Below are 9,004 nucleotides of genomic sequence, written 5' to 3'. Positions count from 1 at the left end.
CTGAAAGGGCCACCCTGTGCGGGCGCACAGCCAGCTTAAACGTGTACGGGAGCGGAGGAGTTCCTGCCTCTCTCGCAGTGGAAGTACCAGCTTGGATTTCTTTCTATTTGACCATAGCATGCCATGAATTTCAAGCATTTAAGAAAATGTAACATCTGGCACGTCTATGTGAATTTCTTTTGGCCCCCTGCAACTAAGTAATGCCTTTTATAAATCATCAGGGGAGGGAAAGAAGAGACGAGAGGGACACAGGACGCCGTGCAGCCTCATTCCCCCAGGAGCCTGCTTAAACAGAGGAGAGGCAACATCTTACACTTCACATTTTAAAAACCATTGTCACGGCAACTTTATGCAACAAACTACTTTTCAAACAGATTTGTATTTCTTTGGAAGAAATCTGTGATCCACCAAATCTACGTTTCCAGTTGACTACAGCACATACTGGAAGCAAACACTTATTTCAAGTTCAAAAGAAGCTTGAATCTGATGGAGTTTGGCCCAACCCAGCAAAAGCCAAACTTTTTCAGGTTGTTTGAAGTAGTTTCCATGTTGGCTGACCTGTACACACACATTGTCTGGAGCCAGAAATGTTAACATTTGTTAGAACAGCCAGCTACTTTTCTTCCCCAATTCTTACTAGTTTTATTTTATCAAGTTGCCAATTTCACCTTTTTTTAATTTTTAATGTAGTAGGCAAGAGTAAACTTCTGTGACAACACAATTATGGCATGTGGAATAAAAAATCAGTATGAGTTAGCAGTTAAAGAAAAAAACAAGCTCTTCAAGTCTGTATTTAAAGGCTATCATGGCACAGCAATGCGCTGTGGCTGACTTCATCCTAAATCACACAAGGTAACTGCGGCGGGGGGGGAAAGAAGCACCAACACTTCCATGGCACAGGTTTTAATTCAGTCCTTTAATTCAGTCAGGGTTGCAAGGTATAGCTGTACACTACCATCACCAAGCATCCCCCCTCGCCGGTGTGGGAGAAGCATCACGGTACAGCAACTCAGAAAACAGCCTGCATCGTTTGTTAGCAATCCCACTCAGCAGTCCACTGGGAAAGTAAATAAGCAAATGGTGTGCACCCTCAGGATTATGGAGACCTTTGTTTTGCTCACCTGCCTCTTTTTGCACCTGTGTCTGACTCCCCCGTGACTGTGGCTCTCCTGAGCACTGGTGCACGGAGGATCACGCTGCAGAACACTGCAGCACCAAAGCTGCTATCGCCCTCGACTCTTGTCCTCAGATGCTTTTCCAGGGGTAAGAGCTGATAGCGTTCTCACAAAAGGCAACTTTCTTTGCTTTTCTGTGAGGAATCGGTGAAGAATTAGTGATATTGTTTCCCTCTTCAGCAGGCAGAAATTGAGAGGATCAACTCTGTGCATGGAAGGTTTTACTGCGCGCAGTTAAGAGTTTTATACTGCACCACCAAAGCACTTGGTGCTAAGTGCTAAAGCATAAGCAAAGCTTCGGTCAGCAAAGCCATCATGTTATGGAAGCTGCTTATTTCAAGCCATATCCTGCAACAAAACTTTCTCCACAAAAGCACTCTGACTCCAGTGCAATGGGCATGTTATGGGCTTTCATTAGACCAAACGACACCTCACCACATCCCTAACCAAGCACTGTGCTAGCACCAGTCTGTCACACAGATCTGCTCCGCACCTCTGCTGCAGAAATACATTTATGCAAAGTTACTTAAGAGGAAGTCTAAAAGCAGGAAAGTACTGCTGCAATTAGTTGAAATGAATTATTAGTTTGTCAGGCTTTCTGCAGTTCAAACACCTTTCAGTGAACTACAGCCAGGTTATGATTTTGGGGGCATACAGATGGGAACTGCATCAATCTGTTCCAAGTGAGGATAACAAACTACTACTGATTAACCTCGCTTTGAGCTTTGGAAACAAACCGGATTCAGAAATCTGATCAAACTGGGTAAAGTTTGTCCCTACAGAACACACCTGTATCAGAGCAGTAGTTATACAGTCGCACAAAAAGGGACCCTGCAGAGCTTTGGCTGCCACTTGGTGGAAGGCTAAATGGCAGTCAGTGGGAAAACCAAGCCAGACAACGTGTATGTTGGAAGCCCAAATACCTTCTCAAATGAGATGTGGACTTCTTTGAGAAAGACCGTAGTGGAAAGGCTTAACTAGTTTGGAAGGGAAGAAAGGGACGGGTGCAAAAATATCTTAAAAAAAAAAATTCATGTTAACATTAGATTCAGAAACTGTTCATCATGTCTACAGTCCATAACGCTGGCCAGCTCTCAGTGCCGAGAACCAGAGCTATCACCAAACCTCTTCCTAGAAGCCCCACAGTCACCAGGAAGCAGGCAAAAATCTAACAAAAAACTGCACCTCGACATGGTGTGCTGTCACTTCAAGTCCAGGGCTGGGACATCAAGAAATACTCTTCCATTCAGGACTCAGGGCAGCAGAAATCTGCTTTCTATGCTCTTGAAGAGCACCCTACTAAGACACAGGCCATGATACCACATTTCATGTTCAAACTCCAACAAGTAGCCTCAAGAAAAAAATAGAACAGATGTTTCAGATCTGTAGTTCACTGTGTGCAGCTAATTATACAAGGTTAGCTTAAGAAAAAATGAATAATAATGTGAAAAATTACAGGGGAAGAGAGAGTAAAGGCACCTTACTACTTTTTCCTCATGGAAGACACATTCCTTAAGCAGCCTTTTCAGCAGACACACATGCATCATTCTCGAATCCCTCCCTTCCTTTTACTCTAACCACACAATACCTTATTTACCAATTACTTCTCATTGTTTTTCCACTTGGCCCCATTAAAAAGTTTTAAATCCTTTCCTATTACATGCTTCATCCTGCTTTATTAGGTGGGTAGAATGATTTGTTAGGATTATTGTATTTTCACAGAGCAAACCCTAGTCCAGTTAGCTAAACAGCATATAACCTTAGAAGGGTGCCTTCAGGTGCTTCTGTAATGTAAATAAATTAATGAACTAATTCAAGCAGCAGCAGTACTTGTTTTGAGAAGTCTGTTTAGGCTGCAAGCAAGACAACGGGCAGAGGGGAAATCAAGACAGCCAAACAACATGGCTGTTCAAGATCATGCCATCAGTTTTCAGCAAAGCTGAAACCAGAACCCCAACCAGATTCCATCCCTACCTCATACATACTTAGACATGAACAAACTCATTTATTTCACTGCACATAACTCAAACCCTGGATGAGTTTGAGTCTACCACCTTCAAAAAACAAAGATTCAGTCACTGAGCAATTGATCTCCATCCATTTAAAAATTATCAATCTTCCCCCATGCCCCGAGATCCTTGTCAAAGGCCATACAAGTCTCAAGGTCCAGCAGCACTTACAAAAAGACAAATCATCATCTAATGAGGGTTTGTGGGGTTTTTTCCCTTTAACCTGCAAAAGGTTGTAAAAGAATAATCCTTCAGTATTTTTCCAGGGTACACTGTAGCTTTTGCGCAGCATGATAGACCTTTAGCACCTCAGTATGTATTATGAATAATTAAAGCAGCACATGCCAAGGGAAGAGCTACTCTGTGTGCTCAGACACAACCGGTTCACATCTCTACAGCAAACCCACAGATTACAGGACCAACAGAAACCATGACCCTCAGATATCCGACACAGATGCACCCCGCTGTAAGCATCCGAAAGTAGCTTTTCTACAAATATTTACCTTACTCTGTCTCAGTCAATTCCATAAATTCATCTACGGAAAACTGCAACTATCCTTTAGCCAAACCAGAATAATTTAGGAAAACCACCTCAGTCTACAATCCGCTCTGCAATGGAAAAAAAACATTTACTTTTAAACTGAGCTAAGTGTGCACAGATTTTCTTTTGCACTGAGTTCAGCTAGTAGACTTCACCTCGAAGCGGCCGAGCCACCTCCATCCATTACATTCAACTGAATATAATTCAGGTAGATATCAAGCGATTCCTATAAGATATGCTTCAAACTAACTGTAATAAGTGAGTAACTTTGTATTTCTTACCGTTCTCAACAATGAAGAAAACACACCGATCACACAAAAAAAGGAAGCCCTTCCAGCAGCTCTGGTTAACAGTGCCCCATCTCCAGCACAAAGCAGCTGTGAGAACCGTGACCCATACAGCCACAGCAAAGGGACAAGTCTCAAGACAAGAGCCAGACCACCTCACAGGATCACTTCTGGCAGCCGATGCTCATAAGGAGTTTACAGAAGGCCCGCTAGCCATCTCGGAAAGTGTAACACAGTTTACAGGCTGCCAGCCAAAAGAATCACTCATTGCATGCAGTTGTGTAGGAACTTCATTACCAGCTGACCATGTAAATACTGGAGTCGTATTTAAGTTACGTACAAAGAATTGTTCTAAGTGAAAGGACTGACATCTGAAAGTGCTTTAAGAGCATATGCTTGGATTTTTAAGCTGACTGCAGTTTCTAAAGCAGAAAATACACAAAGCCACCTGCAGAGACCCTAGTTCTCTCTGCTGATTTGAGTCCCAAGTTCCCTATTGCAGTGAACGACACTAACACTTCACACCGTACCACAGATGCTGCAGTATTTAGATGCTAACTGTATCAACAGCTTCAAAGCAGCCCCTTTGAGTACTTGAACCTAGGTCATGAGTTACAACAAAGACTCTCACCTCTGAGAAATTTGGTGGCAGCTTCAACCAACACACATATTTTGTTAATAAGCTTTTGCATATCCTCGATTTCACTTGATGTCCTGTGTCTCACAAGAGACGTAAGGTGTGTAGGTATCCATCCAGTGCTTCATGAGACATAATCGCTAACTCCAAGCACAGGTAACTGTGCTTGAAGCTGGCATACATCAGACCTTTGGCACTTCCAGACCGCCCATTTACTTGCTGATCCAGAGCACTCAATGCTTTCTGTACAGACTCACTTGCAATGAAAATATTGAACAGTCAGCATATGATCAAAACCAAGTCCTAGGAAGTTTGCGTTTGTGAGTCTATTACTAAGCTACACACACCTCCCATAATCATAGGCGTTAGGATGGTATTTCTTCCTCCTTTTCAATTTTAAAACAAAAGGATAAGACTGATTGTATTAGATGTTTCAAAGTTGCAGAAGGAAAAGTTGTATTACACTAAAAAATTTCAGAGTAAGAACTTAAAACTGTCACTTTCTGCTACTACATGGATGCAAAAAAGACTGGTATTTTCCAGGAGCACATAATCCTTTTGGTTTAAAAAAAAAAAAAAGCCACTTATGTTCACTAAATAGGAAAAGTGAGACAACAAATAACTATGACTGTCATACTGTCTTTGGCAGTCTGACTTTCTGGGAATAACAAACTGTGACAGGAGGTCAGTAACAGCATTCTCACATTTTGCTAAGTAAGTTTTGTCTTTCACAAAACAGATGTCACAGACAGAACAGCATTTATAACTATTCTTTCTGAGACACTCAGAAGATTATACCAGTTCATTCTCTTTACTGGAATCCTGTCTGACCACCTATGCTTTTGTTGGTGTCTCTACAGCATTCCTACTTCTGTGAAAGAGTTCTTTAATACTCACAGCTAAGTAGTCTCCTAACCATCACTCTTCTAGTGGCAAAACATTGCAATTAAATAACCTTTACCTAAAATCCAGATTTTCTGCTTCCTTCAAGATGCAGATCATTGGACTGGAGAGCTGCCCCCCAAAACACATGGATAAAACGGAGACATAATGAGTTTAAATGGGTTAGTTCACAGGTTATCTCTTAGGCAAGAAGCTTTGATCCACCTTCTCTTCCCCTTTGCTCTGTTCTGGTTAACACCGAGATCAGAATGCAAAAACATCACCAAGCCTCCTTATGTCACCATAAAGATTACTGGCATTCATGCAAGGGAAAGCAGAGCTCCCCTTCCGTTTTCCAACCACCATTGCCCCTGGGGCTCTCAGATTTGCTCACCGATAGCCAGTTACCAAAAGCTGAGCAGTTCCACAAAACCTTCTCATGAACAGGTGAAGTCAAGGTGCAAGAGAACGATGGGAGCACATCTGCAAGTCTTGGCTTTTCTGATCACTTCCTGGGAAGGCTTCAACCCAGATCTGTAATTACCTGACTCAAACTAGAGTCAAAAGAAGGGGGGGTGGGGGGTGAAGAGATAGCTGACTTTCAAAAAGACACACATGAGGCAACTTACTGTATAGAAGACACCAAGAAAACTAGCACAGACAGTTTACTTGTGTCATATGTTTACAGGGGGTAAATTGCAGGTGGCTCTTTACCAGAAGGCAACATTTGCCTTGAACATTTGCCATGAAATTACCATTGTTTCGAGTCAAGTTACTATGTCATTACTGCTGAATAACTTAGAGTCAAGTATACAATTAATCCATGTCACCAGTGCAGATAATCTGCAAAACATTACAGCCATTTAATCCAGTATTTTTAAAAGGAGGAAGAGTGAAGAGACAAAAGAAATTATTAGACTTCCAGAACACAAAGCCTATTAGTCAGAGGCCAATAGAGGAAAGGAAGCCAGCGAGATAAGATGCAGACCCCTAGGGAGAAGCAGCCAGAGAGAAGGAGCCCAGTCAGGGAATTCTGATGAAGGCTGTTAAGGGGGTTCCCTCATATCTTCTTGTGACTATCAAGTCTCTCAAGTGCTTACAGATTGTTCTTTCAGTCTCCAAGAATTCTGGCGACCAACCTTCAGCTCCTTCGGGATTTTTTAATAATGAGGATGAAAGACAGGACTGTTTTTCTAACATCCCATGCCTTTATTTTTAGTCTCTTCTTACTCAGAGTTTTCCTGTTAACATTCACCACTACAGACCCATGTGCCTAATCGAACAGTAACATTGTTTCTGCACTTTAGAAATTCTTACAAACTGCCAAAACCCCACCACCACCACAGATTTTTTTCTGCTCCAAGGCTCTAAATTAAATTTATTGAAACTGCCCCAGCACCAATAAAGACAAGCAAGTGCTGAGCAGTACTGGGAGACTCACGCTCCTGCCAACTTGCTGCTGTGCATCTCTATGTCCACGCCACCTTTACATCCTTTTCTGCCATGAAAAAATGCAAGTTTAGAAGTCAAGGCAATCCCCATTCTTTCACCCCCTTTCCATCTACTTTATGTTCCCCTGCCCCAGTACACATAGACACAACATGCTGAACCAAAGAAAGCAGCAGAACCAAGCCTCTTCCTCATCCACACACAAATTTGTCAGAGTAAGGCCCTTTGTCTTAGAAGTCTGTCAAACTGTCTGGCAGCCCCTCTTGCTCAATATATACTTCTTTAACTAATGTCAATGACAGTCTTCCAAAAGAGCTGTTCTCAGTTTTCTCTCAAAGCCACCCCTCCAGTTCATCTGATCACCTTTTTTAATACAATTCACGCTAAATGGAAGCAAGATGTAATTATGAATGAATTTCCAAGATCAACAAATTGTAAGAACTACTGACGCAAATCGTTTAGAATTTGCTATGAACACGATAATGTTCAAATCCAAAATAAAGCAAGAAACTGTGCACAGAAGTGGCACCTAACCCAGCCTTAAAGATCCAGGAGGTGACTACAGGTCATATTGCAGGCTATCAGTCTCAAGATGAAAGCAATTTCAAAAGCATCACATTGAGCAGCCAAGTAGTATCAAAGCTGTAAGTTCCGCCATTAGTAGTTTTGTGAAGTTTTTTAAGGATTATAATCATTCATGCCTACATATAACTTGCTATTAGGAAATAATCAGAATTTTAGAAATCATTACAAGAGCGGGTATTTGCAGTAAGCTTGTAAAGCCAGTAGTACTTTGCAAACCTGAACTAATTCAACACAGATCACAAGCTCTCTTTTTTCTGCTGATACGCAGGAAATCTTTGCTTTAGCCTGCGTGCTGCCTTTCATGTAAAGGGCTATGAAGGTTTTCACAGACACACACCTGTGTGGGGAAGATTTCAAAGACACACTACAGAATTGACAAGAACATGCAGTCAGATGTCTTTACTTTCACATGAAATCTTAACCAAGGGACTGTGTTTCCTTTTCTGAGGATTATCTTTTACCAGGGAAACACACAGCAGTGTTCAGAGGCATTCGAGAAACACCAGTACTCAGACATTCTCTCTTCCCATTGCTAGCCCAAATAAAACACTAATACCATAGTTACACGTTAACTGTTTAACAAAGAGGCTCAAACAGACAATAAGAACGTGTTTAGAAGAGATGTCTTTTGATCAACTGTTCTCCCAAAAAGAGATAGACCATGCTGCACAACTGCAACCGCCTGTGAGGCCTGTCTGTAATTTTCAGAAAGGTAAGGCTGTTCTGTGCTTTTTGTTTGTACAGCTATGCCCCTTTTTTCAAGAGCACTTAACCTATTAGCCCTTTAAATTATGCAGCAGACATTGCCATTTAAAAAAAAAAGTTACCAGCTGTGGATCAATGCTGTATTCCGATACTTGGCATCAGACTGTTCAGTTATCAATATAACATTCTGAAGAGCAGCATATCAGCAGCGTTAACTATTTAAAAGATAATCCATGATTCTTTCCAGCAGCCACAGCACTAACAGGAAAGGCACACGCCTTCAACCAGTATTTGCTTAAAACATTGACTATGCAAGTTACAGTTTAAGTTGTTATGAATGGCTTATTAGTATCACCATAGCCCCCCAAAGTAAGAGTGATTAACGCAGATTGCAGCAGCTCTCACAGGAAGGGTAAACACACTGAGGAGAGGGAGTGAAAGCTAAAGTAAGAAGAAAAGTGGCTGCGCAAAGGTGGAACGCTCAGATGACGAGAATGAGCTTGGAAGTAAATCGCTCTACATTCTCTCTCTCTGTCTTTTCACTGAAAACACTACGAATATCCACCTTCCAGCGTTACACGTGCAGCGGGTGGGCACGAAGAGTACTCGAACAAAGCAGCTGGATCTCCTCCGCCCCGGCGGGCTGCGGTGCGGCACGCAGAGCAGCTTGGCAGGGAGCGGTTTAGGATCCTGCAGCCGACACGCACCCGAACAAAAAAATAGGAAGAGAACCC

The 9,004-nt window shown here is 42.1% G+C and overlaps 1 protein-coding gene across 6 annotated transcripts in view; it reads right to left on the bottom strand.

Moving 5' to 3' along the window:
* Positions 1-8,998, bottom strand: part of DCUN1D3 (defective in cullin neddylation 1 domain containing 3) — a 25,408-nt gene extending 16,410 nt beyond the window's left edge. For 2 of the 6 annotated variants that reach the window (XM_035889262.1, XM_035889259.1), the window contains exons 1-3: positions 8,836-8,998; positions 5,926-6,085; positions 1,122-1,309 (exon numbers count right to left, since the gene is read on the bottom strand). The gene's annotated coding sequence lies outside the window, so the exon portion shown is untranslated. The remainder of the gene's footprint in view (positions 1-1,121; positions 1,310-5,925; positions 6,086-8,835) is intronic. The other 4 variants (XM_035889261.1, XM_035889263.1, XM_035889260.1 and 1 more) reach the window with 4 other exon arrangements.
* Positions 8,999-9,004: the final 6 nt, after the last annotated feature.

Source organism: Egretta garzetta, unplaced genomic scaffold (assembly GCF_000687185.1).
Source record: "Egretta garzetta isolate BGI_Z169 unplaced genomic scaffold, ASM68718v1 scaffold292, whole genome shotgun sequence".
NCBI classification, from domain to species: domain Eukaryota; kingdom Metazoa; phylum Chordata; class Aves; order Pelecaniformes; family Ardeidae; genus Egretta; species Egretta garzetta.
This window is presented reverse-complemented; position numbering and strand designations above follow the sequence as displayed.